Here is a 14,532-nt window from a genome sequence, read left to right as displayed (position 1 = left end):
TTTTCTTGGTTTATTGAACACTGGAAATTCTGTTTTAAAATCTTTTTGCTCTAAAAGCATGAAATGTATCGCACATACTAACAGAGATCAGAACTCGTGATACCAAATAATTCTGTGCCATAAGAACAGGCTGAACCACTCCTGCCATAATTTTTGACTTCTATTTCACTGCATCCTGGGACAGATGAATGAAACTGCATACAGTAAGAAAATCATCTTCCTCCAAAACCCAAAGCTGATTTACTCAGTCTTTAATATACTAAGCATAATAAATCAAAAACTTCAGAACTCATTCCAAGGCAGCTTATCTTCTTCCAGTATAAATATAATATGAGTGAGGTCACTCGTGCATATAGAGTTCCTGAAGAATACCCTCCGACCAACCCAACAAATAAATACTGACATTATGAAAGAGCTTGGAAGATAACACTATAGTAGTTAAACCTGATCAGCTGGTCTAAGCACCAGAAGAGATCAAATATGGAGTACATTTTTATACTGTTAAGGAATTAAAAGCAACGCAGTATGCAAACAGAAACAGGTTACTGCAAACAACATGTATTGTCAACTCTCTTACATTGTGTAGGACACATAAGGGGCAATTCTATAATGTTGCACATAAAGTAATAATAATTATTTCCACAAGCCTGAAAGCTATCAAAGAGGTATATATTCAGATATAGTAGGTAATTTCTGTCCCTAGAGTGCTCACAATCTGAGTTTGTACCTGAGGCAATGGAGAGTTAAGTGCCTTGCCCAGGATCACTAGGAGATGCAGTGGGATTTGAACCAGGTTCCCCTGGTTCTCAGTCCACTGCTATAATCAATAGGCTGCTCCTTCACTCAATGCCATGCACTGAGCACCAATTCTTGGCATCAAGATTCTGTTATAGAATACTAGTATAAGTCGACATCAAAGTACCTACATTTATGCCAGATCTATAGTTGTCATAAGTTGGAACAACTAAGTGCACCATACAGTGCACACATTTTATAGTATTCTATATGGTATGTACTGAAGTAGATAAGATGCCCATGTCCTGCCCATGCTCCACCCACTTGTACACCCCCTCTGCAGTTATGCACTGTAGCACTTACATGTTCCCCTACAGAACAGTGTGCCAATTAAGGTGCCACTTACACATGCAAGGTGCATGCAACTGCACGTGTCCAGTTATAGAATTTCCCTGATACACTGCAAGCTGTGATAAGAAGAATAAATACTAGGCTGATAATATTTAGATCACATATGTTGAATTCAGTGCATACAAACAGTCAGCCATGATATGCTACAATGCAGAACCAGTAGGAAGGGTTTATATAACACCACAAGGTACATGCAGGGCTATGGATTAAGAACTGGTTGAAAGATAGGAAGCAGAGAGTAGGATTGCGTGGCCAGTATTCTCAGTGGAGGAGGGTAGTTAGTGGGGTCCCGCAGGGGTCTGTGCTGGGTCCGTTGCTTTTTAATGTATTTATAAATGACCTAGAGATGGGAATAACTAGTGAGGTAATTAAATTCGCCGATGACACAAAATTATTCAGGGTCGTCAAGTCGCAGGAGGAATGTGAACGATTACAGGAGGACCTTGCGAGACTGGGAGAATGGGCGTGCAAGTGGCAGATGAAGTTCAATGTTGACAAGTGCAAAGTGATGCATGTGGGTAAGAGGAACCCGAATTATAGCTACGTCTTGCAAGGTTCCGCGTTAGGAGTTACGGATCAAGAAAGGGATCTGGGTGTCGTCGTCGATGATACGCTGAAACCTTCTGCTCAGTGTGCTGCTGCGGCTAGGAAAGCGAATAGAATGTTGGGTGTTATTAAGAAGGGTATGGAGTCCAGGTGTGCGGATGTTATAATGCCGTTGTATCGCTCCATGGTGCGACCGCACCTGGAGTATTGTGTTCAGTACTGGTCTCCGTATCTCAAAAAAGATATAGTAGAATTGGAAAAGGTACAGCGAAGGGCGACGAAAATGATAGTGGGGATGGGACGACTTTCCTATGAAGAGAGGCTGAGAAGGCTAGGGCTTTTCAGCTTGGAGAAGAGACGGCTGAGGGGAGATATGATAGAAGTGTATAAAATAATGAGTGGAATGGATCGGGTGGATGTGAAGCGACTGTTCACGCTATCCAAAAATACTAGGACTAGAGGGCATGAGTTGAAGCTACAGTGTGGTAAATTTAAAACGAATCGGAGAAAACTTTTCTTCACCCAACGTGTAATTAGACTCTGGAATTCATTGCCGGAGAACGTGGTACGGGCGGTTAGCTTGACGGAGTTTAAAAAGGGGTTAGATAGATTCCTAAAGGACAAGTCCATAGACCGCTATTAAATGGACTGGAAAAATTCCTCATTTTTAGGTATAACTTGTCTGGAATGTTTTTACGTTTGGGGAGCGTGCCAGGTGCCCTTGACCTGGATTGGCCACTGTCGGTGACAGGATGCTGGGCTAGATGGACCTTTGGTCTTTCCCAGTATGGCACTACTTATGTACTTATGTACTTATGTACTTATGCAGAACCACATGAGACAGTTCCTACATTACATTGTTGCGTTCTCGAGGACCTTGGCATTCTGTCAGGTCCTTGAGGCAGGACTGGAGTTCGTGAGCCCTTGGGCCACTGCCGAGGAGCGGCAGCAGCAGGTAAGACTACCTTGGGACTGGAAACACAGAAGAGCAGAACTGGAACTCTGGACTGGAGTAGTACAAGGCAGGCAACTAGAACAGATGAGACAGGAACAGCTTCACCTGCACCTAGCCACCATTCCTTCGGAGTTGAGCTCCGAAGTGCAGGCGGCCGGCAGGACTTGCAGGATAAGGCAGGAACTGAGGACCCACCCTGGGTCTGGGATACACGAGGGCGACAGGGTACGGAACTAGACTCAGACAGTGTGCTGCTGCACAGCCACTAGCAAGACCCAGAAGACAGACCAAGGAACACAAGGCGTACAGAAGCTAGCAGGAGCAAGGACTAGGGCAGCAACACACTAGATTAAACGGGGATCCGGGAATACCCACAGGGTAAACTCTCTAGCTAGGAGACAGGATACAGGAATAATCACCCAGGAAAACACACTAGCCAGACAGATACAGGATTCAGGATATACCCTCAGGATATACAAGCAGGGTAGGCACACAGGCTAGGCAAGGCAGGGTTCAGGGTAAAGAGAGCAAACCAGGAATAACAGGCCAAGGGTCTTGGGCAGGCAGCAGAGCAAACAGAGTAACCAGGAAGAACAGGCCAAGGGTCTGAAGCCACAGCCGTTCCACACACTGACTGAGGAATCCACAAAGGCTGAGGCTTCGCATACAGACAGAGGACAAACCCGGACAAAGGCTTCACCCCAACCCAGGGTAAGCCAGGAACAGAGGCTTCACCCCAACACAGGGTAAGCCTGGAGCAGAGGCTTCACCCCAAACACAGGGTAAGCCAGGAACAGAGGCTTCACCCCAAACACAGGGTAAGCCAGGAACAGAGGCTTCACCCCAAACACAGGGTAAGCCAGGAAGGACCCGCAGTCCACAGACAGACAGTGGCAGGTAAGACCCCCCACGGAAGGACAACAGAGACACAGAAAGAAACTGGGCTGGAACCCAGAGAGACGCTAAGCAGTAGTGCAGCAGACACTTACTAACCTGACCTGGCCTAAGAGCATAACACTTATGCAAAAGGCCCTGACTGCAAGCATAGCACTTCCTTATGAAGGCTCTCACTGATGAGTCACCAGCAGTAGGACAGAAGCAGGAAGTACACTGACCCCAAAGAGAGGCTTGACACACATAGGAAGTGAGCCCACAGGAAAGACAAACAGGAGCCATCTTGGAAGCTGGCACAGAGCCGGTGGCAGCCATCTTAGATGCTGGCTCCCTAGAGAGACATAGCCCACACAGGTGAGGTCTAGTGAAGCAATCAGGTTCATGCTGGAAGCAGCCAGCACACCAGGACAGAGACAAGACTAACACAAACACAGACAGAAGCCAGCAGAGCTGCTGACCCCCAGAAAGAAGGTAAGGCTGAGGGTGGTCACGGCCACAGACGTGACATACATTCTCACTTTATTTTATCTTTAGATAGAGAAGGGCATTTTCGAAAGAAAAGTCTGTTTTGGATTTGGACGCCTTTGCAAAACGTCCAAATCCGGAGGTGGGGAAAAAACGTATTTTCAACGAAAGACAGACGTCCATCTTTCGTTTCAAAAATACCATCAAAGACGTCCAAATCCAAGGACGTGTCTCTAGATTTGGACGTCTTTGACTTCCGGCAAGTTTCGAAACCAGAGACATCCAAGTCAAAAACGTCCAAATGCAAGCCATTTGGATGTGGGAGGAGCCAGTATTTGTAGTGCACTGGTCCCCCTGACATGACAGGACATCAACTGGGCAAACTAGGGGGCACTGCAATGGACTTCATAAAATGTTCCCAGGTACATAGCTCCCTTACCTTGTGTGCTGAGCCCCCAAAACCCACTACCCACAACTGTACACCACTACCATAGCCCTTACGGGTGAAGGGGGCATCTATATGTGGGTACAGAGGGTTTGTGGTGGGTTTTGGAGGGCTCGCTGTTTCCTCCACAAATGTAACAGGTAGGGGGAGGTATGGGCCTGGGTCCGCCTGTCTGAAGTGCACTGCCGTACCCACTAAAACTGCTCCAGGGACCTGTATGCACTGTCATGGACCTGAGTATGACAATCTAGGCTGGCACAAAATATTTTTAAAGATGTTTTTTGAGGGTAGGAGGGGGTTAGTGACCACTGGGGGAGTAACAGGAGGTCATCCCCGATTCCCTCCAGTGGTCATGCAAGTTGTACTTTAGGACGTCCTTGCTTTTTTTGATTATGGCTCAAAGACGTCCAAGTCTTAGGCATGCCCAAGTCCCTCCTTCACCACACCTCTGACATGCCCCCTTGAAATTTGGACGTCCTTGCGACGGACTGCAGTTGGAGACTTCCAAAATCGGGTTTCGATCATACCGATTTGGATGTCCCTGGGAGATGGACGTCCATGTTCCAATTTATGTCGAAAGATGGACGTCCATCTCTTTCGAAAATGAGCCTGAGAGTGACTTAAAGAATGAAATGGCGTGCTCTTATGTCTTACATATTCATAGAGGCTACAAGTTGTGCTGCATTATACTTTATCAAAGGAGCGTTTCTTTACTCTTGAACATTTATGGGATCACAGTCACACACAATCAGCAAATCTTACCAAAAATATATTTGGGGATTAACACAGACCATTTTTCTAACAACCACACTGCCAAAGAATTTAGGAGTCAATTCTATAACTTGGCGTCTCCAGTCTGGCACATTGATGCTGTGCACTGACTGCCAATTCTATAATTCAAGACTGATCTTTGGAAAATCTAAATTCGAATCTGCCAAGCCCCTTCGCGAAAAACTGCACTGGCTTCCTATTAGAGAACGAGTTGCCTTTAAGGTCTGCACCTTAATTCACAGGATCATCTATGGGGAAGTTCCAGAAAACATGCTTGAATTGGTTGACTTACCACCCAGAAATAGATCTAGTCTCTCACGATCCTACTTAAATTTACACTACCCAGATTGTGGTGGCATTAAGTACAAATCCACCTATGCCTCCAATTTTATATTCATGGGCACACAACTATGGAATGCTTTACCCAAATTAGTTAAATCTACCCAGAACTACTTACATTTCAGAAAATTATTGAAGTCTGTCCTGTTCAAGAAGGCTTATTCTCCAGGTTCAACATAATTTTGATTAACTCCTAGTTTAACAAGATTCATGGACACTAATTTTCTTTATTATCTTCTACATATTGTTGTTTAAATGATGTTTACTATCTTACTTTTACACTGTGTAATTGTACTTTTCTGTACTGTAGCCTTCCTACAGATTTGTGTAAGCCACATTGAGCCTGCAACTAGCGGGAAAATGTGGGGTATAAATGTATTAAATAAATAAATAATGGGATCTATGTGCCAAGATGCACAAATCCAAATTGGTGCACCTAAATTTAGATATACCCATTTATGCCAGGTCAATAGTAGGCATAAATGGGTATGCCTAAGTGTGCCACGCAAAGATCATACATTAATGGTGTTGTGTTCATCTTGGGAAGATGGGGACGGGTGAGAACTGAGCAGGCCGAGTGGCTGGCCCAGCCCAGCCTGTCTGAGCTCGGTTTCTGTGGGTGGCGGGGTGGATGGTGTCAGGGTTTGGGGGCCATTGGACTTGCTCTAGTAGGGGAGGAAGGGAAATTTTGGTTTCAGCCAAAAATGAACTTGCATTTTTGGCAGAAACCCAGATTTGGATTTTGGGCCACTTTCGGCGCCAAAACTGAACCAAGGGGGGGGGGGGGGGGGGGGCGGTCCGCCCCGGGTGCACGCCGCTGGGGGGGGGGGGGGGGTGCCGCGCGCCTGTAGTCTCTTCGTTTTCATGCTCCCTTTGCCCCGGAACAGGTTACTTCCTGTTCCGGGGCAGAGGGAGCATGAAAACGAAGAGCCGGCAGGCGCGCGGCACCCCCCCCCCCCCCAGCGGTGTGCACCCGGGGGGGGGGGGTGCTGCACCCAGGGAGCGGGGCACATCGGCGATCCGCCCCGGGTGTCAGCCCCCCTAGGAATGCCGCTGCCTAATGGTTAGTGCAGTGGGTTGTGGACCAGAGGAACTGGGTTCGATTCCCACTGCTGCCTAATGGTCAGCAGTAGGTTGAGATCCTGGGGGACCGAGTTCAATTCCCTCTGCAGCTCCATGTGACCTTGGGTAAGTCACTTAGCCATCCAATGCCCCAAGTACAATATAGCTTATTTTGTAAGCTCATTAGGGACAGTGCAAGTACCTGTACAATTGTATGTAAAATCATCTTGACTCGAAAGAGGGGGGTTCTTTATGAATAGAAACGACTTTTCTTACTGTCTTTTATAGTTAATGGAAAGGCAGGGAAGTGGTTGTGTTGTGGTGGTGGGCATGATATATGGAAATGATGTTTTGGCTTGCCATCCTAAATTTTTCTGTCCAGAGACATCACTGCTGGCCTCTCTGCCTCCAGCTTGATTGACAGATCACCTGGTCCCAGTAGATTCTTGTCACCACCCTCACAACAAAAGCAAGCTCAAATTTGAAAACAGCTCAGGGGAGGTTTGAGGGTGTAATTGTGACTGTCTGCCCCAGGTGCAGAAAAAGCTAATTCTAGCTCTAGTAGAATGTTAGGAATTATTAGGAAAGGAATGGAGAATGAAGCAGAGGTTATAATAATGCCTCTTTATCGATTCATGGTGCAACTGCACCTTAAGAACTATATGCAATGCCAAACACTGATACATGCACTTAGATGCACAATTACACAACACTCAAAGAGGAAGAACCCTATATCAATTTACCAGACAAACAGTAGGCTCAAGGAAGGTATATTTCACATTTTTTAAACTATGCAATGCATTTACAGGAACATTAAACCAAATAATACCCAGAAGCATATCCAGATTGAGGTTGCGGGGAGTGGACAGTGGACTGGTAACAGCGCTGGCATTTAAATGTCACAGATCACGTCTAAAATAGGCACCAGTGCCATCAGAAGTCCATCTGGGGGAGCGGCCACTCCCCTGGCGATTAACCTAGCTACGCCTCTGATAATACCCCCACTTTTAATACACCCAACCCAAATGTTGAGAAGCATTCTACTTTCTAACACACAGAACAGAATATCTGTAAAACTTGTGAGTTCTTGTGCCAAGTGGAGCACTGCTCAGCGCGATGACACGCCCCCGTACTCTGCTTGGCGGCCGAGCAACCCCGAGGTTCACCTGCGGTGACCGCCGTTACCCATAGGTTGAGCCCCCAGGCGCGGGCGGCTGGCAGGACTTGAGCGGGAAACTGAGAAGAGGGGCGCTGAGGAACCAGCCGGAGGGGGGGGGGGGGCGGAAGGGAATGGTCCTGGTACAAGCAATGTCCCACAGACAGGCAACAGGCAAAGAGTAATCCAGGTACAAGCAATATTCAACAGGCAGGAAGCAGGCGAGAGAGTAATCCAGGTACAAGCAATGTTCAACAGGCTGGCAATCCGGGAAATCATCCAATACAAGAGCGCTTACCAAATAGAAGCAGAAACAATGAAGCAGAGGAAGAGCCTCCCAGAAATAGTGCCGGCGTCTGACGTCAGCAGGAACCAGCTGAGGAGAAGAGTGGTCATTGGGCCAATGGTAATGAGGGAAAGGAGAGCAGCAGCCCGCCTGCGGAGGAGACCAATCCCCGCGGAGCAAGGAGGCAGGGCCACAACCCAGAGCAGCCCGCAAGATAGAGCACCAGAAGGACAGTGGTATGCGCACAGCACTGGCGGGAACAGCGGCAACCCCAGCAACATCGGCGAGAACACAGCGCCGCCGAAAGGCGCATCGGTCAGCACAACGCCACCGAAGAGCATGTCGGACCCACTACGGAGGTGAGGGGCGTGACAGTACCCTCCCCAGAAAGCCCCCTCTCCGTCCCGGTCTGGGTTTCGATGGATAGTGGGTATGGAATTCTTGGATCAGTTCTGGTGCATGGACGTTAGTAGCCAGTCCCCAGGAATTATCTTCGGGACCAAAGTGTTTCCATGATAGCAAATAGAAGAGTCGTCCCCTGCCCCCAGCGACGAGGCATCCACTTCTAAAATGAATGGTTTTGTTATATCCGGCCCTTGAAGCACCGGAGCAGACAAAAAGGCTTGCTTTAAGGCAGAGAAGGCTTCTTGGGCCGCGGGAGACCAGTTCTTCACATCAGCCCATTTCTTAGTAAGTGCGGTCAGAGGTGCAGTGATAAGGGAATATTGCTGGATGAACTGTCGGTAGTAGTTGGCAAAGCCTAGAAAGCGTTGCAAAGCCCAGAGACCCTGAGGCATGGGCCACTCCCGGATGGCTTGGAGTTTAGTGGGGTCCATTTGGAGCCCTTCTGAAGAAATGATATATCCCAGAAATGGAATTGACTGTTGGTGAAATGAGCATTTCACTAGTTTAGCGAAGAGGCGATGATCCTGGAGGCAATGGAGAACGGTGCAGACATGATGGCGATGATCTTGAACAGAAGCAGAGAACACCAGAATGTCATCCAAATAAACAATAACCAAAGAGTACAAAAGATCCTGAAAAATGAAATTAATGAAATCCTGGAAGACTGCAGGAGCATTGCAGAGGCCAAACGGCATAACAAGATAGTCAAAATGTCCCTCATGGGTATTGAAAGCAGTCTTCCACTCGTCTCCATGGCGGATTTGGACCAGGTTATAGGCGCCTCAAAGATCCAGCTTGGTAAAAATTGAAGCTCCCTGCAGACGGTCGAATAGCTCTGGAATAAGAGGGAGCGGGTACCGATTTTTAATGGTAATTTCGTTAAGGCCACAGTAGTCTATACAGGGTCGTAGAGAGCCGTTCTTAGTTACAAAGAAAAACCTGGCCCCTGCTGGAGAGGAAGAAGGTCTGATGAAGCCCCTTTGGAGGTTCTTTTGGAAGTATTTCCGCATGGCCTAAGATTCCTCCCGGGAGAGTGTATAAAGTCGGCCCCGGGGTGGCGTCTTGCCTGGGAGTAGTTCAATAGGGCAGTCAAACGGGTGATGAGGGGGAAGAGATTCCGCCTCTTGGGCATTAAAGACGTCCTGGAAGTCTTGGTATTCCACTAGAAGGCAGGCCTCACAGGGGCAGAGGACCCCGGGAAGGGCCAAAATGGTTTTTGTGGGAGGATCCACTGGCGTAAGACACAAAGCAAAACATTGGGAACCCCATCTGCTGATATCACCTATGGTCCAGTTGATACTGGGCATGTGCTGTCGCAACTAGGGCAGGCCCAGAATGACAGGGTGGATGGCCTGGGGAAGAACCAAGAGTTGGATCTCTTCTTGGTGTAGAATTCCAGCTTGCATCTGTAATGGTTGCGTGACCTGGGTAATGGAGTGGGGTAGAGTCAATCCCTGAATGGAGGTTACCTGTAACGTGGGTTTACAAGGGATTGAAGGAGTCCCTAGTTGGGTTAGAAGGCTGGCATCAATAAAATTCCCTCTGGCCCCTGAATCAATCAGGGCTAAAGTGCTAACACAAAGTTCCTTCCATTGTAGAAAAATAGGAATGGAAACCAGATTATCTGGAAGGGGTGAGAACAGACACAGAGCCACCCCTTTCAAAGGCCCTGGGTCTGCGCGTTTCCCGGTTTATTAGGGCAAAATTTCACGAGATGACCAGCCTGTCCACAATACAGACAGTCAATTGTTCCGACAGTGAGTCCTCTCCTGCTCAGAGAGCCGATGTCAACCGATAACCATTGGCTCTTCATAACCCCTGGAAGAGGAGCCAATCGCTCCTTTAGGGGAACTAGGGAGTGACATCCGAGGAGAAGGCCTCTGAGGAGGGCGCTGAGCAGAACGTTCCTGCAACCTCTCGTGGAACTGGATGTTGACACGGACACAGAGGGTAATGAGGGCATCCAAGGAGGTCGGGAGTTCCCGGCCTGCTAACTCGCTCTTAATTTGACCACTTAACCCTTGCCAAAAAATGGCCGTGAGAGCTTTTTGGTTCCATCTCAACTCGGAGGCAAGGGTTCGAAAGCATACCGCATAGGCCCCTACAGAACTGCTGCCTTGTTGGATCCGTAAAAGTTCTCCGGCTGCCGAGGAGGGATGCCCCGGGACATCGAAAACTAAGCTGAAATGACTAAGAAACTCCCCCAGGTCCGTGAGTAGTGGATCTCGCTGCTCTCAGAGAGGAGAGGCCCACGACAGGGCTGGTCCGGAGAGCAGGGAAATTAAATAGGTAAACCTGAGTCTGTTGGAGGAAAACGCCCTGGGCTGCATCTCAAAGAGCATAAGGCACTGGTTAAGGAACCCCCGACAAGTAGGAGTTCCATCAAACTGAGGAGGCTCCGGAAGCCGCAACCCAGGAGTAGTGAAAATGGACCCAGATGAGGCGGCAGGTGGTTGGCGCTGAGTTTGGAAAGTGGACATCTGGGAACACACATCCTGTAAGATTCCGGACAGTCGGTTTAGCTGGGCCTGTTGTTGCTGAAGAACCTGGGCCAGATCTGACAGTTTGGGTTTGTCCGGCGAACTCATGACTTCGGCTGTCAAACTTGTGAGTTCTTGTGCCAAGTGGAGCACTGCTGAGCATGATGACACGCCCCCGTACTCTACTTGGCGGCTGAGCAACCCCGAGGTTCACCTGCGGTGATCGCCATTCCCCGTAGGTTGAGCCCCCAGGTGCGGGCAGCCGGCAGGACTTGTGCGGGAAACTGAGAAGAGGGGCGCTGAGGAACCAGCCGGAGGGGGGCGGAAGGGAATGGTCCTGGTACAAACAATGTTCCACAGGCAGGCAACAGGCAAAGAGTAATCCAGGTACAAGCAGTGTTCAACAGGCAGGCAGCAGGCGAGAGAGTAATCAAGTAAAATCAAAATCAAACATATCACCACCTTGGAAAGCAGACTATGGAGTACCTCAAGGATCACCACTATCACCAATGCTCTTCAACATAATGATGATCCCACTAGCCAAGGCATTATCAAAGCAAGGCCTCAACCCGTTCATCTACGCAGACGATGTCACAATTTACATTCCCCTCAGACATGATCTAACAGAAATCAACAATGAAATTAAACTCGGCTTGAATACCATGGATTCATGGGCAAACTCCTTTCAATTGAAACTGAATACTGAAAAAACACATTGCCTCATCCTCTCATCTCAACACAATACATACAAACCAACAACCTTAATCACCCCAGAACACACCCTCCCGATTTCAAACAGCCTGAAAATACTCGGCGTGATAATCGACCACAACCTCACTCTCGAGAGCCAAGTGAACTCTACAACAAAGAAAATGTTCCACTCGATGTGGAAACTTAAATGCTTAAAACCTTTCTTCCCAAGGGAAATATTTTGTAACCTAATACAATCAATGGTGCTAAGTCACGCAGACTATTGCAACGGAATTAATGCTGGATGCAAAAAACAACTTACAAGGAAACTCCAGACCACTCAGAATACAGCAGCCAGACTAATATTTGGCAAAGCGCGATTCGACAGTGCCAAGCCCCTCCATGAAAAACTGCATTGGCTGCCAATCAAAGAACGTATTACTTTCAAAATCTGCACCCTGGTCCACAAAATTATCTATGGCCAAGTCCCAGGATACATGACAGAACTTATAGACCTACCATTCAGAAACATAACCAGATCATCTCAAACATACCTAAACCTCTACGGTCCAAACTGCAAAAAAATTAAATACAAAACAATCTATGCGTTCAGCTTCTCCTATACAAGCACACAATTATGGAACACACTGCCAAAAGTTGTGAAGACAACCTATGACCACCTAAACTTCAGGAAATCATTAAAGACCTACCTGTTCAAAAAGGCATACCCCGCCGACCCAACATAAATGCCTACACTCTGCAACACAACACAACCAAAGCTTGTACTGGACACTAAATAATCTTTCCTCTCCTTGATTCCCATTGTAACTGAAACATATGTTCCTTACTCAACCATAATACTACCTGTATTGGTTTGTTTACCAGACTGGCAAATATCTCTACAGTACTATGTAAGCCACACTAAGTCTGTAAATAAGTGGGAAAATGTGGGATACAAATGTAACAAATAAATAAATAATGCAGGTACAAGCAATGTTCAACAGGCAGGCAGCAGGCGAGAGACGCAATATTCAACAGGCAGGAAGCAGGCGAGAGAGTAATCTAGGTACAAGCAATGTTCAACAGGCTGGCAATCCGGGAAATCATCCAATACAAGAGCGCTTACCAAATTGAAGCCGAAAAAATGAAGCAGAGGAAGAGCCTTCCAGAAATAGTGCTGGCGTCTGACGTCAGCAGGAACCAGCTGGGGAGGAGAGTGGTCATTGGGCCAATGGTAGTGAGGGAAAGGAGAGCAGGAGCCCGCCTGCGGAGGAGACCAATCCCCGCGGAGCAAGGAGGTGGGGCCACGGCCCAGAGCAGCCCGCAAGACGGAGCACCGGAAGGAGGACAGTGGTGTGCGCACGGCACTGGCGGGAATGGCAGGCAACGCCAGCAACATCGGCGCAAACACAGCTTCGCTGAAAGGAGCATCAGTCAGCACAGCGCTGCCGAAGAGAACGTCGGACCCGCTACAGAGGTGAGGGGCGTGACAATATCTCTGTGGCAGAAAGAAATAAATGAGAAGAAAATCCCTGATGGAGTTCAATATCAAACCCACTATTGATAGTGAAAGTAGAAAAGGGATTAAGGTATCTAGGGAAATAATTAACTTTTTTCCTTCACTATGAATGTGCTCAAGAGCCTTGATATAAGATGGGAAAAAGTCCCCAGGTATCTTTTGGGATCAGGAAATTTTTAGATTATCATCCCCACCTTCTTTCCCTATGGAGAAATGGTTCAAATATGCTAGTCTTCACGAGGGAGCAGAGTTCCTACTGATGAATCTCCACTGAGACTTTAACTTGTAGCCATACTCACATCATATCTTAAATAGAATACTTTTCCGATTCAGAGACTGAGCAATTCTGGGAGTACGGTTATGGATCTCTGATGAGGTAGAATCATCATGTCTCTCCTTTTCCTCTACATCAGAGGAAAAAATGTCCATTGAAGGACTACTCCATAGATTTTATGAGGGATGTAGTGGAAACCCTTCCACTTTTTTGGAAGAGGAGGAGGAGGATCACTGGGCACTTATTGCAGGGGCGTAGCCAGACTTCGGCAGGAGGGGGTCCAGAGCCCAAGGTGAGGGGGCACATTTTAGCCCCCACCCCTGCCAACTTTGACGACCCCTGCTGACGACCTTCTCAACCCCCCTCCCGCCGCCAACCTTCCCCCGCCACTGCCGTCGGCTACCTTTGCTGGGGGGGGGGGGGGGACTCCAATCCCCGCCAGCCGAGGTCCTCTTCTTCCCGCGAAGGCTTCGTTCTGTTTCTGACGTCCTGCAAAATGAAGTCTTCGCAAGAAGAAGAGGACCTTGGCTGGCGGGGATTGGGGTCCCCCGCCAGCAAAGGTAGCCCACGGCAAAAACGGCAGCGGGGGAGGGGGGGTCGAGAGGGTCATCGGCAGGGGGGTCCAGGGCCAAATCTACGGGGGACCAGGCCCCCATGGCCCCACGTAGCTATGCCACTGCACTTATGCTGGATATCCTTCCGTTTTTAAATCCCCTTAAAGGAGCTATGATAGTGCCCATTAACCACATCCTTAAAGAAGAACAAATGAGAATGTGGGAAACTCTCTTCTCCTCCTGTGAGCAAGAAGGCATACTCCAAATATAGAGTCCAGAAGGCTGAACTATTACATCACCTGGTAGTAACCAAATCTACTCTTGAGAAATTCAAGAGAATGAAAACTCACTCCTTGGTGTCTATTGGGGGGGGGGGGGGGGATGCTTGCACCCTGCTTTGAGAAGAAGAACTACGCTCATTTCCTGCTTAGTTTTCTGAGAAGTTCCAAGAGAAGAGGACATTTCTACTGTAAGCGACTGCTATTTTGCTTTGTGCTTTGGGCACTTAAAGATTGGGGTTTAAAGGAGGAATTGTAGGTTAGTGT

The 14,532-nt window shown here is 48.1% G+C and overlaps 1 protein-coding gene across 1 annotated transcript in view; it reads right to left on the bottom strand.

Annotated features, from left to right (window-relative positions):
* Positions 1 to 14,532, bottom strand: part of MYO9A (myosin IXA) — a 980,547-nt gene that overhangs the window by 224,575 nt on the left and 741,440 nt on the right.

Source organism: Microcaecilia unicolor, chromosome 1, assembly GCF_901765095.1.
Source record: "Microcaecilia unicolor chromosome 1, aMicUni1.1, whole genome shotgun sequence".
NCBI classification, from domain to species: Eukaryota; Metazoa; Chordata; class Amphibia; order Gymnophiona; family Siphonopidae; genus Microcaecilia; species Microcaecilia unicolor.
This window is presented reverse-complemented; position numbering and strand designations above follow the sequence as displayed.